Genomic DNA, 17,647 nt, shown 5'->3' with positions numbered 1-17,647 from the left:
AGTAAGCCAGATGAAAATTTGACAAAAAGCAAAGTCCAGGCACTGTGTGTGTCACATGGAGTCTGTCCTGTCCTCTAATGTCTAGAAGTATCCATAATCACTATGCAAATTCTTTATTCTTAGGTATGAAAATATTTCTTTGATGCAATTATATCTCACCTGAAAAAAATATTTTATCATGGATTTCCACATTTAGAAAATGGTTTAGAAAATTTGCGTATTTCTGAGACACGCCCTTTTGATGTTGGTCCTTCTGAGTGGCGTTTCTTATACTCTTTCACTGGGTGCTAGAGTACACTCACACATTGTCTGATGGCGGGAGTCACTCTGAGAAACTCAGCACTAGGCCGTTTGTCTTTGTGTGGACATTAGATGTTCTTATACACGCTTGCTGGGTCAAGGTCATATACCCCATGAAGATGTTTGACACAATCAAGACCTCACAGGGCCTTTTGAAGTTAAGATACTAAAAAAATTTTTTTAGAGAAACAAGACCTTATTATGTAGGCCAAGCTAGCCTCAAACTGGTGAGCCTCCTACCTGAGCCTCCCAGGTACTAGGATTATAAGCACAGCCTACCATGCCATGCTGCTTCATGCCAGCTTCATCCTTTCCTTCCTTCCTTCCTTCCTTCCTTCCTTCCTTCCTTCCTTCCTTCCTCCCTCCCTCCCTCCCTCCCTCCCTCCCTTCCTTCCTTCCTTCCTTCCTTCCTTCCTTTTATATTTTTTTTTAACATGGGTACCAGAGAACAAATTCATGGTTTTGCTCAAAGGCAATCACTTTACTGCCTAAGCCATGCCCCCAGCACATTTCACACTCATTTGATATTTTTTCCTTTTCAGTTCCGGCCTGTGGTGGTTTGAAAGAAAATGGCTCCCATAGGCTTATAGGCAGTGGCATTATTAGGAGGTGTGGCCTTGTTGGAGGAAGTACGTCACTGGGGGGGGGTGGGCATTGAGGTTTCAGAAGTTCAAACCAGATCCAGTGGCTCATGTATCTTCCTGCTGCCTATCCATCCAAATGTAGAACTCTCAGCTCCTTCTCCAGCACCATGTCTGCCTGTGTGCCACCATATTTCCTTCCATGATAGCAATTGACTAAACCTCTGAACCTGGAAGTCTTCCTCAATTAAATGTTTTTCTTTTAAGTGTTGCTTTGGTCATGGTATTTCTTCATAGCAACAGATATTATACTGGGAACAAAAACTGCCCCTTCCAAAGCTCTAGCTTCTGGCGGGATTTCAACAGACATTGCAAAACCAGAGTTTCAACATAGCTCCTCCCTGGGCTTGGGCCTTGAGCTTGGGTGAGTCTATGCACATTGATTTCTTGGCGTTTGAAACTGTAGCGTTTCTGTGAGGGTAGGGAGTACTGGTTAGCTGTCTTCACACTTCAATCATGTAGCATATAAATTCAGTTTGCCTTTTATTTCACTCATGATGGTATGAGTGATTCCATCTAACTGGGATTCCAGCTCTAGGCTCCCATATCAAAGAGACACACAGAACATGATATGTGTGGCCTTGTACAACATCTGTTACATGGTGAACTTTTAAAAAAGTATAAGGAAAAGTATAAGGAGCACACTCAAATAGTAAACCGCGTAGTCTAGTCACTTTAGAAACCAGCAATATGCTGGGTGGTGGTGCTGCATACCATTAATCCCAGCGTTCAGGAGGTAGAGGCAGATGGATCTCTGTGGATCTCTAGGCCAGCCTGGTCTACAGAGCAAGTTCTAGGACAGCCAGGGCTACACACAGAGAAACCTAACAACAACAACTCACCAAAAAAAACCAACCAGAAATATACTTGCTGATTGCCATTATCAAGTGTTATGTACATGTAACTATATTGCTTTACTTTTATGTGACTGGCAGTACAATGGTTTTGGCTTCAGCAGCATCACCATGTTCCATGTGAGTTCCATGTTACATGCTAGAATGTTCAATGGCCATGACCTCACTAGGCAGTCATAATCTTTAGCTCCATTATGCCCTTATGGGACTACCATTACATATTGGATCAACCATTGACCAAAATGTTATAGGATTTAAAGCTGTAGAGCCAAAGGGGCTTCAGAAGAAAGGGCTCCTAGAGAGCAAAGCCTTCCTTCCTTCCTGTGGAGAGAGTCGCAGAAAGGAGCAAACACTGCCCATTGGACCAAGCAAGGATCCACGACCAGGTTTGCCATTGCTCTTCCATTTAACTTAGATGCCATGGCCTTCCTCTTAAAATAGAAGTAGTTCTGGGAAAGTTAGACAAGCAGAGTCACATGAGAATTAGTGTAACTGTTTCCTGGAATGTGTGAGGCTTCTTGGAGATTATAAGGCCTAACGACAGAGCCACCTCTGCAGCCTCTGTGGAGGGATAAGAAGACACCAAGAAGCATCTGAGCAACAAGGCAGCATGGTCCTGGGGAGTTATTTAGAAGGTGTCCATTGCTGATTACACTTTAATTCATTCTGTAGCACTAGTATGAATATCCTCCATTTCTAATCACCAACTCTTTGTAAGCCACTGATACATGCTGACTATTGAGTAAAGGACGCTGGGCACAGGAGCATCTTTTCTATGACTTAAGTTTGCATCTCTTATTTTACCTCATCTCCTCATCAACTAGCTTTGAAATAATGAGGCCTAAATACAGAGAACTCACTGGTTAGGAAGTGGCAGGGCTGGAATTCAAGTCTAATTTTTCAGGAAGTATCCCTCAATTCTTGGACAAAAATAAAGTAAGTTTCTATGTTTAAACCAAATATTTAATTATGTCTTTTGACACTATGTTCCTGAATTTTCAATTTGCTTTTTATGTCTATAAAAGGGCTAATATTATGAAGTGATAATAATTTTTAAAAAATATTTATTTATTTTTTATTTATATGAGTGCTCTATCTGCATATACACCTGCATGCCAGATGAGGGCATCAGATACCAGTATAGATGGTTGTGAGCCACCATGTGATTGCTAGGAATTGACCTCAGGGCCTCTGGAAGAGCAGACAGTGCTCTTACCTGCTGAGCCATCTCTCCAGCCCTATTCTTTTCTTTTTCTTTTTTTTAAAATAATTTATTTAATTTTTATTTTATGTGCATTGGTGTGAAAGTGTCAGATCCCTTGGAATTTGTGTTACAGACAGTTGTGAGCTGCCATGTGGGTGCTGGGAATTGAACCCAGGTCCTTTGGAAGAGCAGACAGTAAGTACTCTTAACCACTGAGCCATCTCTCCTGCCCCCTATTTTTTTTTTATATAGTACTTTATAAATGAAACCACTAGGTAATTTCTAATGGGGAGACATCAAAGGAAATCTGATGCTAGATTATTGGACAAACCAATTTTCCTTAATAAGATCAGAAAAACTTTAAAAAAGACAAATGACATGCCCATACAATATGAGAGATTGCAGACCCCATAACAGATATACAGATAATCAAGGACAGTTTGTTAAAACATTGACAAAAATATGCAATATGCACAAGCATCTTCAGCATATGAATAAACACACACACACATATGATGGTGCTTTGAATAATGACCCATGGCCTTGTTAGAGGAAGTGTGTCACTGGGTGTGGGCCCAGTGTTTTTTTTCCTCTCTCTTTCTCTTGCTCTAAGCCTGTGGATTAGGACGTAGCATTCAGCTACTGCTTTAGCATCACATATGTTGCCATGCTCCCTTCCATGATCATAATGGACTAAATCTCTGAAACTGTAAGCAAGTCCCAAATAAATTCTTCCTTTTATGTGAGTTGCCTTCGTCATGGTGACTCTTCACAGTAATACAAGAGTGACTAAGCTTGAAGTTGGTACAGGGTACTTCTGCGTCAGGCCTGACCATGCTGTTTGCTGGAGGTAAATGTAGTACTCTGAATACTAGAAAAGCAATTGAATGCTTTAAGTAGGGTTTATTGGGCCATCCTAGTAGGATTATAGAAAATGGTGCTGATGAGGGTGATTTAGACTACAGGAGCCAGCCGCAGCTCAGAAGTCTCAGAGAGGAAGAATAGTAGTAAGTGGAATAGATCCTGTTCTTATATTTTGGCAAAGAATGTGGCTGCTCTTTGTTCTTGTCCTAAATATCTATCTGGGCTTAAATCAAACTGTTTGGATGAAAGGCAATGGCAGAAAGGATGTCATGACAATGAGGGACCAAATAATTAAAAATAAATGGGTATTGTTTTAAAGTTTACAGCACAAGCCTGAACTAAGGCCATCGAGGTGGAGACAAGTCCAGCCTCACTGTGGGGGAAGAACTAGCCTCACTGCATTCTTTTCCTGTTTACTAGAGATACAGTTGCTAGGAAACCGGCCCCTCTCCCCTAGGGCAGCCAAATAAAGGAAAGCTAGACAATTAATGGTTTGGGGGCCTTCCTATAGCCAATCAATTCAAAATGCAACATCCCCTTTTTTGTTTCGACCAATAGATGCTTGCCAGGCAGAAATCCCCCTGCTTTGTGCACTCTGGGAGGGACTGGACTCTTTAAATCACCCAACTAACCTGAGCATGGGGCTCTCAAAGAGGTGAGGATGTGTGAGCCCAAGCTGTGGCTTGTCATAAAAAGATCCTCATGTGTTTTGCAATGGACTTGACTCCTGGTGATGGTCTTTTAGGGTCTCACGAAACAGGCATAGCAACAGCTATTAATTGTGTTGTGTGGTTATTAATAGTCATTCTTTTGAAGATCTATAGTGATGAGCATAAAGAAATACAAAATATACAGTGTGAGGAGAAAATGAAGAGTAAGAAGTATAAATGGACCTAAGACCAGTGCTCAAGGAGATAAAAAGTTTAAAGGAAAGCTTAAAGAAAAGCTTGATGCTAAATAGAATAAAGGGAATGGTAACCTCAAGGCAAGACCCCACCCAGCTAAGTTTCTATCTTCTGGAAAGGAATAAAGAAAGGCTTAAACATGGGAAGAAACCATCAAGAATAGAAAGCTGATGAAAATACAATTGAATGAGGGGGCCAAGTTCCAGCCCCATGGAGCAGCAGAACTAGGCAACTGCAGCCATGTGATCTGGTTTTAGGATCAAGGATTCAAGAAAGAGTTTTTTGGAATCTCCCTTCCTGGCTAAGGAACACTGCTGAAGCTAGGTGTGTGTGTGTCAGGGTTGTGCCAGCATGGAATCCTAGAGAGGCCATTGCAAGAGGCTTTTGAAGGTGAAGCCTGCATTGCCTTGGAGACTCCAAGATGTTAGAGATGCCAGAGCCATTGGGAACCTGACAGGAAGAGCTGCAGACAGGATGTGGAACCAGCCCAAGAGAGAAAAGTGTGTTACAGTCAACAAAGCTGAAAGGAGTTGGAGATCTGATGAACACTAGACGTGGACATGCAGAATTTGGAGTTTGCCCACATGATGTTCAGTGCAGTATTCCCTTTCCTTCCTTTTGAAATGGTAATGTATATCCTGTGCTGTTCTATTTGGAAGTACGTGATTTGCTTCTTTATTTTCATTTTATAGTAGCTACAGTTAAGGGATTACCATGAGTCTCAGACTTTGAACTTTGGACTTTTAAACAGACTGTGATAGACTTAAAGGGACTTTTGAAGTTGAACTAAATGCATTTTTGCGTTGTGATATGGCTATAGGCCTATGGGGAGCAGGGAGTGGAATGTGGTGGTTTGAATAAGAATGGCCCCCATAGTTTCATATGTTCAAATGCTTAGTCTCTTGTGAGTGGAACTTTTCATTAGAATTAGAAGGATTAGGTGTGGCCTTGTTAGAGGAAGTGTGTCACTGTGGGTGGGCTTTGAGGTTTCCCAGACCCAGCCTAGTGTTCTCCGCCCCTCAGCCTATCTTGTGTATCAGGATGTGGCTTTTAGCTAATGCTCTAGCATCTTGTATGCTGCCATGATAATGGACTAAACCTCTGAAACTGTAAGCAAGCTCCCAGTTAAGTGCTTTCTTTTGTAAGAGTTGCTTTGGTCACAGCGTCTCTTCACAGCAATAGGACAATGACTACGGCACATACTCATACATAAATATATTTAATGTTGCTATATCCATTAAATGGAATATGAAAACATGTATTGGGCCTGACGGAGACCATTGCTTTCATGTAACTGAAGTAATTTATTTTTTCCACAACTTTAGCTTGGCAGATCACAGTAGGAATGAACTCCCTCCCTGCTAATTGGAAAACATTCTTCTGAAAGAGCAATAGATCATTTTAATTAGAAGTTAATTTTTGCAAGTTAAGATAATGGCCTCTGCTTTCATAACCTGGGCCATGTTTGTTTAGCATGGGAAGCAGAAACTACCTAGGGTTGGTGTTCCTGGTTAGGCTTGCCTGGTTAGGTGGGGTGTATCCACCTCAGGTGGTGAGAGCTTGAGTTAGCCTGAGCTACAATGTAGAGAGACATGTGTGGGGATACTGCTCTTCTTGTTTCCACTCTCTGGTAGACCCTCTTACTGGCCTTGCAAGTAGCCAGAGCCTCCAGGAGCTCCTACGTTTGTCAAACTCTGATGTGCGGCACCATAGACAGAAGACACTAAACATCGACCCCTGGACCTTCTCTGGTCCTCCCTCTCTTTTCTCACCTCCTATCTTTTTCTATTCTGTTGTATTCAACCCCTCACTTCACCTGCAATGTCTTTCTCTTGTCCTTGTAGGTGATTAAACCCAGGATCTCTCAAGTGAGTGCTGGACAAGTAAACTATCCTTATTATTATTAAGCGGGCTAAAGCTTTGAACTTGCTCTGTAGCCTTTAGTTTGTATCCCTCCTATGTCAACCTCACAGACAGCTGAGATGACAAGCCTGTGTCTACAGCCAAGTCTACTTCAATTCTTTTTTTCACTCTGGTAAGATCCTTCTGCCTGGTTAGGAGGAAAGATGAGTCTATCAGAACAGCACAGGGGATTTGTAGACTGACTCAAAGCATCCAGCCTTTGAGATGTGAGCAAAAGTCCAACTGGGCTTTACCTTCATGCCCTACTTTTTTTTTTTTTTGTAGTCACAGTATTGACAAAGGTAACTAACATGTCTACCACCCCACTTCTAAATTACAGTAGCACAATGATTTAACATTGTATGGTCAGGAGTATGCATCTCTACAGGTCAGAAAGGTGAGATTCTGACTGAGATTCATAGTTTTCCAATGTTTTAATTGTCAGCCCTGTTTTGGTGTGTGTGTGTGTGTGTGTGTGTGTGTGTGTGTGTGTGCATATGTGGTGGAGGAGTGTATGCGAGCATGCATGTATATGAATGCATATGTCCTTATGTGCTCCTGTGTAGGCCAGAGGTGGACATTGGTATCTTCATATGTCATTCTCCTCCCTACTTTTGGAGACCAGGTTGCTCACTAAACCTGGTCTCAACTGACTAGACTGGAATTGACTGATGATTGACTAGACTAGCTCTACCGAGTCGACGAGACTGGAGCTAGCCAATTGACCAGACTGGAGCTAACCAGTTGATGGACTGGTTGGGCATCAAGCCCCTCAGATCCTCTTTTTAATGCTTTTCAGCATTGGGGTTAAAGACATGTGCTGTCACATGTGACTTTCTCTGTGGGTGATGGGAATCCAAACTCAGAATCTCATGAGCACTTTACCCAGAGAGCCATCTCGCTAACCCTCAGACCCTCTTCTTATGGCTTTATAGCTATTGTTCTTTCTGTCATGTCTGCTGGAATCTACACATAGTGGGATATGAATGATTAGTGATGTTCTTCAAACACTAAGGGAGAATGCGTACTCAAGAGTAAAAATACAGAAAGTAGAATATAAACTTCTATGTGTATTATCCAATTACCAAGTTTTGTCCCATCTATGAGTACAATATCACGTGCATCATGTTTTATCATCATCCTACTCAATCTAGGCAAGAAGAATGTGCAGAATGTTTCGCCAGCATTTCCTAGCCTAGGACCCCACAATGTCTCTCAAATCACCCCTCAAATTATCAGTATCAAAAATCACCCTTGCACCCAGACTCCTTAGTTCCAATATTCTAGGTATATATGAAGCATGAAAAGTCTGCTGGTCTCACTCTTAGGTCAAACTCATCCCTTAATTTCTCTCTCTCTGTCTCTCTTTTCTCTGTGCAGCATTGGTTGTCCTGGACTCATTCACTTTATAGACCGGGCTGGCCTCCACTTCACAGAGATCTACTTTTCTCTGCTTCTCAAAGTGTTGTGATTACAGGTGTGCACCATTGCACCCAATTTCCATTTCTTTCTTTCTTTCTTTCTTTCTTCCTTCCTTCCTTCCTTCCTTCCTTCCTTCCTTCCTTCCTTCCTTCTCTTTCTCTCTCTCTCTCTCTCTCTCTCTCTCTCTCTCTTTCTGATTTACTTATTTATTATTTGTACGTTGTTCTGGCTGCATGTGTGCCTGCATGCCAAAAGAGGACACGAGATTTCATTATAAATGGTTGTGAGCCACCATATGGTTGCTGGAAATTGAACTCAGGACCTTTGGAAGAATAGCCAGTGCTCTTAACCTCTGAGCCGTCTCTCCAACCTCTCCATTAATTTCTTAACCAAGTGACTCAAAGAGAAAATACAGGTGGCTTTACGTTTCTGGCTAGGAAGTATTCACCACAATGGAGTTCAGAAGTAATGCAAGTCTCATTATTTCCAAATATCTATGATAATGAGATGGTGTTCTTGGTTTGTTTCCCCTTGCTTGTAGCTCTGGGAGTGTGGGTTGTCTGCAAGCCTCTTCCTTTTAATGGGGTCAATGCTGGTGACTGAGGCTCCTCATTTGCAATCTCATGACAGTGTGAATCAGAAAGGGTTTGCGTGGGTTCTGTAAATTTTATATTACTCTACAATTGAGAGTTTAAGATTTCAGTACGGAGGGATGTGTACGAAGACATCATTCTTGTTCAACTGCGGAGAATAAGAACTATCTTCGTCTGTGAATCACAAAAGAATATTCACAGTTAAGTCAAATTGCATCCAATTCCAGAAGTCTACTTTTTTATGTCTTTATTTCAAAAGAGTAACATCGTGCTTCAGTGGCTCCCCACGAGATTTCAAATTCAACAATACCAACAATTGGAAGAACAGAGTAAAAAAACACTTGGAGTAAATTAGTCTTGTGTTGATTTAGTTTCTTTCATCAAGAATTTTATTCATCCTTTGAAAATCTATTTCATTGAGGTATATAACTCATTTACACAATAGCACCCATTTTGTGTTTGGATTTCTATGAGTCTTTGGCAAACTCACTCAAATGTCATCACAACCACCTCACAGTAAAGATACAGAAAATTCTGCTGAGTGTTTTGAGAAAATGGTATTGGCACTAGTCTCAGGTAGCCCTTCCAGAGCAGCCAGATGCTCAGGCTGCTGCTTCCCAGCACAGTGCACACTCCCACTTCTGATTCTCTCCTTTCCTCCCCTCTCTTTTTCTCTTCTCTTGGGTCTAACCATGAAGCCCTAGCTTACCTGGAATTCATTGTGTAGACCATGCTGTTCTTGAGTTCACAGAGATACACCTGCCTCTGTTTTCCGAGTGCTGAGATCAAAGGCATGCGCAGCACACTTAGCTTGTAACAGTCCTTCTCTAGCCCTCCAGAGCTCCCAGGCTCTGAATTATCTGCTCAGTTTCTTCTTCCTTCCTAGGGTCCTCTACACTCCTGAGTGCAGAGGACCTGCTTTACCCTGGGGGACCTGAGACAGTCCTTTGCCAATCTGCTCTCCGCTTGATTTACTTTTCTGTGCCTCCTTGGAACCAGAGATCTATTTCTTTCAAAACCCTCTCAAGTGTCCTTCACAATATTTTGTTCAATAAGTGCTATGAATAGACATCATTTTCAGAGGGTAAATGAGCATCATTTTCTCAAGGCTTAGACGTCACTCCAGGCAACCTCTGCAGGACCTATTCTGCACCACGAGCTCTAGGCACACGCCCACCACACACTGGGACCCATTAGCTCATTTGCCCTTTCAATCTCATTTCTTAGCTGACTAGCACAAGACCGTCTCTCTGCAAGACATTGACCCAAAGCCTTGGCTGCACCTGTCTGTTAGTGTGCTCCAACTAAATTGGAATTTTAATGCTAATTTTAACTAGAATAACATCTCTCTTGGATGGAAGCCATTTCATTCTCTCTTCTGGGCTGAAATGCTCTTTGAAGAACTATCAGGACCATGAGAGTAGAAAGAAATTTCCATTAGCACAATATTTTAGGAGAGGTAAAAAAAGACATTCAAGTTTCATGGAAATATTTCTTAAAAGTTATGACTGTCCTGAAATGGCATTAATTAACCCCAAATGATCATGCTGTCGCATCACATTTTACCAATTTAATTCCATTTGTAATTCAATGAAGTCCTGCCAGAATAAGCTTGGCCCTTATATGTATATATCGCTAACACAAATAGATAACTTTTTAATAAGATGCAAGGAAATCTACAAAAATAAATTTTAACAATTTTATTTAAGTCCAGTAGCAATAGTTTTCTTTCATAATAGTCTATAGATCTGTTTAATGTTTGGTAAGCCACCTATTTGATTTTCTCATGTGTGTGTGTGTGTGTGTGTGTGTGTGTATGTGTGTGTGTGTGTGTATTTGTTTGTCTTTGAGAAGAGGCCTTAGTATGTAGCCTGGGCTGAGATGGAATGCACAATCCTCCTGCCTCAGATTCCTAGATATACTAAGATTACAAGAGTGTACCACTATATCTTGTCAGGAGATAACCTTAAACAAAGCTCAGAAACTATAGAAATGAAAAGAAAGGAGGTGGTGTGTTGTAAATAAAATTGGTGTTGGACTAAATAATGTTTATTATTATTTGTCCTATAATTATTTAGGTGATATTATTTAACCAGATATCACAATTAATAAGACACAGACACCTGTTAGATTTCATAATTGCCTTATTTACCTTGGGCTGGGCAGATACTCCTACCTACGCTGTCTAAATAACCTCCCCATCCATCTCTCAGCCCCTTCCAAAGCCATCTGCCTTAACCATTCCTATCTGGGCTACTGTCTATCCATAACCTCATAGATACTTGCTTATATTTTTTTATCTTGGTGTTTCTCCATCCATGCCATCCTTGGAGTCCTTCCTCCTGGCCTATGTGGTTGCCATGCTAACCCACTGTGACATCCTTCTTCCTCTCTCTTTCTGTCCATCTGTCTGTTTCCCATGATTCTCCTGTTCCCAAAGCCGGAACCTCAGCCACACCTACCCCATTCTGCCCTTCCCAGGTTTTAGGCTTTTTAATAAGCCAATTAGAAATAATGTCTTAGGCAGGTTTACACAACAAGGACAGGTGTATCTGGGTAGTGAACAGATCTTGAGGGCCAGTAAAACTTAGCGTCAAAATACAAGCATCAGACCAACCCCCCAACAGTGGTGGTTCTTTAGTCTTTGTCTAATATAATTGATGAATGATCAAGAATTTGTTGTAGGGTGGGGCATAAGCCAGGACAGAAACATTTATTGAGAACACACTAAGCTGCATTGCTATATAAGCCTGTAATTCTAGCACCAGGAGTCCAAAGGAGAAACCCCCCTCCTCTCTCTTCTCTCTCTCTCTCTCTCTCTCTCTCTCTCTTTCTCTCTCTCCTCTCCCCCCTCCCTCTCTCTCTCACCCACACACCACAGGAATTCAGGATATTTCATTGACTATATATCAACCACACAGAATGCCAGTGTCCAAATACATATACTGTTACTCAGTTTCTCTAACCACAGTCAATGCTGTGTCTAGCTTCTTGTCCTGAAATGGGGTTAAAGACATGATCTTTTCAGAAGCAATTTTTTAAGTGAGAACACTAAAAAAAATATGATGAGAACAGAGTGGTCACATTTTGCATACTTCTCTTTTTTACGTTTTGACAAATTTAGTTTAACTGAAAAATCTAGTTCCCATGGGTTATGAACTGCTTGGCCCTCTGAGAGTATGGTTCTCTGTTCCTTTCACCAGGTAATGGTGGGGACTGACACCCTCTAAATTGGGTCTTCTCTTGGCTATTAGAAAGCTTCCTCCTAGGGTAAGCATCAAGATCCAGATTGACATTACTGGACATTGTAAGTGACAGAAACCCGGTTTGTAAGCTGAAAGTACAAAATGGCCCCTGAGATTTAGAAGCACTCTCAGTGGTGATGACAAAGACAAGTATGGTTGGTTTGCCCTGTGTCAGCTTCGTCCTGTACCCATAGCCTCCTTCCCACACTGCCAGTGTGTCTGTCTTTTTTTTCCTAAAAAGCAGAGCTGTGTGAATTCATGAATGAAGGAGCAGGCTAGGCATGTGGGGAATACAGAGCTTCACACCTAAGATGTACACGGCTGCTGACGCGGACTTCCTGAAATTGATTGCTTAAGGAATTTCCTCTGCTAGGCACTTAGCCCTAAGGTTGTAACCTGAGAGAAACTTGGGATCAGACAGGCCTGATATTTTGCCTGTGTTATTGGTTGTTACTCTCTCCTCTCTGTTTTTGGAAGGTCTTCACCTTTTTATTTTATTTTTTATTTTTGTTTATGAAACTATATAAAATTCAAAATTTAATGTTCACAAATAAAGTTCTAATAAAACGCAGCCATTCTGCTTATTCATATGCTGGCTATGGCTGCTTTCACATGAGCTGTGCGGTTTAATTCAAAGACAGTATTTATAAACCAAACACACTTTTTGACTCTCTGCAAAGGAAACTTATCAACTCCCATTATACTATAATTACTACCATTTAAGCTGATTTTAATTTTCATCAAGCTCTTACCATCACTTAAAATTCTAGTTTGTTTCTTTTGATTTTTTTTCCCCCTGAGATAGGGTGTCTCTGTGTAGTTCTGAAACTTACTTTGAAGACCAGGCTGTCCTGGAACTTACTCTGTAGACTAGGCTGGCCTTGAACTCATAGAGATCCACCTGTCTCTGCCTTTCAAGTCCTGGAATTAAAGGTGTGTACCACTACTGCCCAGATCTTTAAAATTTTTAAAGTGATTTTATTATGATTACTATTAGTGTGTTTGTGCGGATGACGACTTTCAGGGGTTGTTATTCTACTTTGTAGGCTCTAGGAACCAGGCTCCTCTGTTTGTTTTGTAGACTGGGTCTGCATGCCTCTGCCTCCTGAGTGGCTGGATTACAGGCATGGGGTACTAGACCTTTCTGTTCATTTTTTCATGTATTGCACATAACAGGGATACAAATGACAAAAGGTCAGAGGCTTCATTCATTTTGCCAGCCTGTACCAAGCACAATGCCTGGAAAACAGTGGGTAAGTAACTACTTAAGAACTGCCAGGCTTAGCCAGGCATGGAGGCACATGCCCTTAATCCCAGCACTTAGGGAGGCAGAGGCAGGCAGATCACCTCGTCTACAAAGTGAATCCAGGACAGCTAAGGCCACACAGGGAAGCCCTGTCTGGAAAACAAAACACATAAAAAAAGGATTGCCAGGTATGGTGTGTGAGCCTTCAACCCCAGCACTTGGGAGGGGGAGGCAGGTGGACTTCGCCGTCCGCTGGTCCATTCATGACCCGCCTGGGAGTAGCGCCCCAGAATGGGGTCCCGCTACCCGGAGCCAAGTAGGCCCGGCCTCCTCCACCTTTTTATTTTTTATGTAAAAAGAGTAGCATTTATCATTTTCACTGGGTAGACAGTCTTGAATAATCCATTTAAGGTCACTTGGTCCAACTTAATGAAGCCTCTGCTCTTCTCGTACTCACAGAAATAGTAACAAGCACATGTTCAGCGCCAGATCAGACCCTGGCGCTTAGAGCAGATGTGGCAGGAGACCCTGGCCCAACTTCCGCGGGTTACTCCGCGACAGCTGCTGATGGCCCATCTTGCCTTCAGCCAGCCAAGGAGGAAAGGCATTGGCTGTTACTCTTTAATAGTTGTAATGCTACTACGACTACTAGCTCTAATTTGTAGTTGCTCACTGTGTTCAAGGCACTGGGTGACGTTTCCATCAGGTAATGATTATTCTATCACAACAGGGTATTCATGATACAGTTAAAGTAAAGGATCTTAAATATGGAGAAGCTCAGTAATGTCAAGGGAGCTGGCTGGAGGCAGGGTGTGGTTTGGAAATTCGTGTGCTCAAATGCCATATCATTTGCGGTAGACACAGATGTAGGTAGAAGACCTTAAAACATGCGAGCTGATCAGTTTTTCCTTCCTGGTACATTGGCAGAGCCAGAAATGAAATGCAGATATTAATTCGGGTCCATTAAAAGCTATGAGATGAATTTGCTTCTTTACTGTTTCAGAAAAATAGAGATTGAAATAAAACAATAGAATTATTTTGGAAAACAGAACACACACACACACACACACACAACACACACATCAAAACCGCCTCTGACTATATTACAGAAATGCAGGATGCGCCAACCCATGTCTGAACTACCCTTGTCTAACAACAACATACAACCTCAGCGTGAGCATGGGTCAGAGCCCAAGGATGGCCTATCGTCTCCATCCCTTTGGCATCTGTCCCTATGGCATCCATCCCTATGGATGACCACTCACGAGGACACCAAGACCAGCCTAAGGGTAATACAAGCCCAGGCCAGCTTCAGGCTGTTCCCACCTGTCTTGTTCATCTTTCCCTGTCATGGAAGCCAGTCTGTGTTCATTGCTGCTCTAACTGCTTCCAGGGAAGACAGTTGATGTTGTCACGAGCCAAACTGGGTCACTTCAGGGCTGGAGTATAGCTCAGTGGTAGAGAGCGTGCTTGGCTTGTTTGTAGCCCCAAGCTCAATCCCTACCATCCACACAGACCCACTTGCACAATTTATATTATTGCCAGATCAGCTCCTTTAAATTGCACTTAGGAACTATGGTTGAGAGACATCAAAATAATATTATTTTGTCATCATGCTCGTTGAAAGTGGTTCCCTGTAGTGGAGGGAAATAAGCCATAACAGCCATAAACTCTACTGTAACTATGGGTTGGTACTTTTGACTGAATTTGCTGACTTCCTTCACAAGATTTTATAAAATGATCCTGTCTCCACTTCTGAGATTTTTTTTTTCTCCCCTCAAGGCATTTGATGGCTTTCAACTTCAAAAACTGGGTCATTTCTAAAAGTGGATTTCTTTACCATAAGCTAGGCCTGATCTGGGAGCTACTTCCCCTAGATAGAATTTTAAACTTTATTTTTTAAAAACTGACTGGCTTCCCATTAAAAGAACAGGCATTTCTCTCAGGTAGTGACTCGCCTGTATTTTAGTAGTGTGCGGATGACGGAACATTACCCCCCTAGAGGCTTAGGGTAGTCCTTCCTTACAGGAAGTATGGGTTTCTGTTTTAGACAGGTATGGACTTTGGGGGCTCATTTGTACACCCCTGTAAAGAAAAGAGGGAAAGCAAGTAATTATGTCCACAGCAAGTTTTGTAAGAAAACCAAAAGGGGAGAGAATGGAAAATAAGCTAAATGCCCATTGGGGGTTAGGGAACTTCTGCTTTGGAAATGGAGATGTTTAGAATTATTGGAACTACTGCTTCCAAGGCAGTTTAAAGCATCATCACTATAGTTCATACTTCTCTTCTGCAGGTGAGCAGTCTGCTTGCCTCTGCCTTGGGTCTCTTAAGGCTGAAATCCAGCTTCGGGCTGAGCTCTCCAAGAGAGTCTGGAGACCAAATGGGCCCCAGCTGCTCCATGCAGTAGACTGAAGGCCTCAGTTTTGCTGGATGTCATGGGGTGTTGTTCTCAGCTCCAGGCTGGGAACCTGTAACCTTGTGTCTTCTTGAATCACAGGTGGAGCCAGCCAGGACTACTGGGGTTCTTGTCTCCTTTATGCTTCAACCCCTTTTTCCTTCCCACTTTCTTTTTTTAATAAGATATTTATTTATTATTTACTTTATATAAGAATGCTTTATCTGCATGTATACCTGCATGCTAGAAGAAGGCATCAGATTCCAGTATGGATGGTTTTGAGCCACCATGTGGTTGCTGGGAATTGAACTCAGGGCCTCTGGAAGAACAGACAGTGCTCTTAACCTTTGAGCCATTTCTCCAGCTCCCTTCTTCCTCCTTTTATTCTTCACCTTCTGCTGATCTCTCTGTCTCCATCCAGGGAAATGCCTCAGCTTTAAAGAAAGACAGGATTAGACTGACTACATGTGGATAATCTAGAACAATCTTTTTGTTTTAAGGTCTGTGATTTTAATTCCACCTGCTGGATTCCTTCATAGTGTCACCAACTTCCTTTCTGACTGAGAAATCCGGAATGCGCATCTTGAGAAGACTGTTTATCTAAGAAATGAATAGCCAGCTAACGATGGGTGGATAATAAAACTTTATTCAGAATTCCACATCAGTGCTGCCACTAGTATTGGTGAATTGTGATAATAAGACCATCATCTGGACCACAAACTATGTGGCCAGCACACAGAAATAAAATGTAATCCTTAAGTAAATGAAACATATATTTACTGAGGTGATTCACTATTTGGGCCAGTGAGATGGCTCAGTGGTAAAGGTGCCTGTTGCTAAACCTGATGACCTCAGTTCAATTCCTGGGACTCACAGGATCGTGGCAGAGAACAGACTCTTATAGTTGGTTGTCAGATTTGCCCTCTCTCTCTCTCTCTCACACACACACACTCACACACACGCATACAACATAAACTAGAATAGAATCAAGGTGTAATGACAAAAAGAATCACTTTTGTGCTGGCTCAGCCATCAGATATGTGAGACACAAGTGTTTCGTGTTCGGCAATCTCTGCTTCTATGCCTGTGTCTCAGCAGACTCAGCAGATGTTCTCGAAAGCTCCAGCCACAGTGATGGGTGGAGATGGCTCCCCTGGGCCAATGAGACTGGGGAAGTAATGGCTAGAGCTCACGTTTCCCGGCCAGCTGAAGTTTATCCTCACAGAAGATTAAGGGGGGAAAAGTTGTGGGGGAAAGCTTCTGGTACTTGGATTGAAGAATGCTTTTTGGCTTTACCAAGGAATAAAGAAGGGGGCTGTGGTCATTAAGAATCAATTCTAAAAGCCAGTTCTTTTACACAGCATCCAGTGACTTCTATTTTCCCACCTCTCTGTTTATAATTCTCACTCCCTGAATCTACAGTTTTTCAATCTCTCAAACTGCAGGAAGGTTGCCAGGGTTAACGCCATGGAAAAGAACACTTCATAAATGAACTTGACCTAAACCATTCTGTAAATGGAACTTTTATTCCACTGTTTCAGTTGTTGTCTGGGAGGCTTATTGCCTTTTTCTGCTAATGTAGTCCTAGTCCTGGAAGCTCCTAGCCTCTGTACAATCTAACCTATGCCTAGAATGTTTTCAGCCTCTGACACTTACTGCTGAAAAAGCTCACCCCTTCTTGTTCTTACTGAGCTCTGGGCTGGCTGGTTTAATTGAGCTGTTCTTGCTCAAACTCCTTTCCCAGCTGACTTATTCCATCTGGCTTTTTTCTCAGCCTCTGAACTAACTCAAGCAACCTGCTCTAATCTCCTGGATCCTTCTCATTCTCTGGCTTGTTCTGTCTTCACCTATGTTTGTTTTCAACCTGTCTCTGTGTATATGTCCTGTTAAAATTGCCCCCTTTCCTCTCTCCACTCATGAGAGTTGGGGGTATACTCTTCTGTCAAGTCGTTCTCTGATTCATCACTGTTTCTGCCACTCATTTAGACATCACTTTCAAACATGGGTGCCTCCTTCTACAAACAAACTTTCCCTTCATTGTTTGGGATTAAAGGCATGCACCATGATGCCTGGATC

This window comes from Meriones unguiculatus, chromosome 2, assembly GCF_030254825.1.
Source record: "Meriones unguiculatus strain TT.TT164.6M chromosome 2, Bangor_MerUng_6.1, whole genome shotgun sequence".
Taxonomy (NCBI): domain Eukaryota; kingdom Metazoa; phylum Chordata; class Mammalia; order Rodentia; family Muridae; genus Meriones; species Meriones unguiculatus.
The sequence above is the reverse complement of the archived record's forward strand: the minus strand, read 5'-3'. Positions refer to the sequence as shown.